The following is a 1,610-nucleotide window of genomic DNA, read 5'->3' as shown; positions in this document are numbered from 1 at the left end:
ATGGTAGTGCCCACTCATCACTAGTTACCAGTACTGAGCACCCCGAGCATGGTAGTGCCCGCTCATCACTAGTTTACGAGTACTGAGCACCTGAGCATGGTAGTGCCCGCTCATCACTAGTTACCAGTACTGAGCACCCGAGCATGGTAGTGGCCCGCCTCATCACTAGTTACGAGTACTGAGCACCTGAGCATGGTAGTGCCCGCGCTCATCACTAGTTACCAGTACTGAGCACCCGAGCATGGTAGTGTCCACGCTCATCACTAGTTACCAGTCACCGAGCACCGCCGGAGCATGATAGTGCCCGCTCAACACTAGTTACCAGTACTGCAGCACCCGAGCATGGTAGTGCCCAGCTCATCACTAGTTACAAGGTACTGAGCACGCCGAGCATGGTAGTGCCCGCTCATCACTAGTTACGAGTACTGAGCACCCGAGCATGTAGTGCCGGCTCATCACTAGTTACCTAGTACCCCCGAGCACCCGAGCATGGTAGTGCCCGCTCATCACTAGTTACCCAGTACTGAGCCACCGCCGAGCAATGGTAAGTGCCCGCTCATCACTAGTTACAAGTATCTGAGCACCTGAGCATGGTAGTGTCCGCTCATCACTAGTTACAAGTACTGAGCCCCGCGAGCATGGTAGTGCCCGCTCATCACTAGTTACGAGTACTGAGCACCCGAGCATGGTAGTGCCCGCTCATCACTAGTTCGACCAAGTACTGAGCACTCCGAGCATGGTAGTGCCCGCTCATCACTAGTTACGAGTACTGAGCACCTGAGCATGGTAGTGCCCACTCATCACTAGTTACCAGTACTGAGCACCCGAGCATGGTAGTGCCCCGCGTCATCACTAGTTACGAGTACTGAGCACCTGAGCATGGTAGTGCCCGACTCATCACTAGTTACCAGTACTGAGCACCCGAGCAGTGTAGTGCCCGCTCATCACTAGTTACGAGTACTGAGCACCGTGAGCATGGTAGTGCCCGCTCATCACTAGTTACCAGTACTGAGCACCCGAGCATGGTAGTGCCCGCTCATCACTAGTTACGAGTACTGAGCACCTGAGCATGGTAGTGCCCGCTCATCACTAGTTACCAGTACTGAGCACCCGAGCATGGTAGTGTCCACTCAGCAGCTAGTTACAAGTACTGAGCACCCGAGCATGGTTAGTGCCCGCTCATCACTAGAGTTACAGAGTACTTGAGCACCCGAGCATGGTAGTGCCCGGCTCATCACTAGTTACCAGTACCGAGCACCCGAGCATGGTAGGTGCCCGCTCATCACTAGTTACCAGTACTGAGCACCCGAGCATGGTAGTGCCCGCTCATCACTAGTTACGAAGTACTGAGCACCTGAGCAGGGTAGTGTCCGCTCATCACTAGTTACAAGTACTGAGCACCCGAGGCATGTAGTGCCCGCTCATCACTAGTTACGAGTACTGAGACACCCGAGCATGGTAGTGCCCGCTCATCACTAGTTACCAGTACTGAGCACCCGCGCATGGTAGTGCCCGCTCATCACTAGTTCTACGAGTACTTGAGCACCCTGAGTCTGGTAGTGCCCACTCTCAATCAGCTAGCTTACCAGTACTGAGCACCCGAGCATGGT

The sequence above is a fragment of the Anomaloglossus baeobatrachus genome, chromosome 4, assembly GCF_048569485.1.
Source record: "Anomaloglossus baeobatrachus isolate aAnoBae1 chromosome 4, aAnoBae1.hap1, whole genome shotgun sequence".
Lineage (NCBI taxonomy): Eukaryota > Metazoa > Chordata > Amphibia > Anura > Aromobatidae > Anomaloglossus > Anomaloglossus baeobatrachus.
This window is presented reverse-complemented; position numbering follows the sequence as displayed.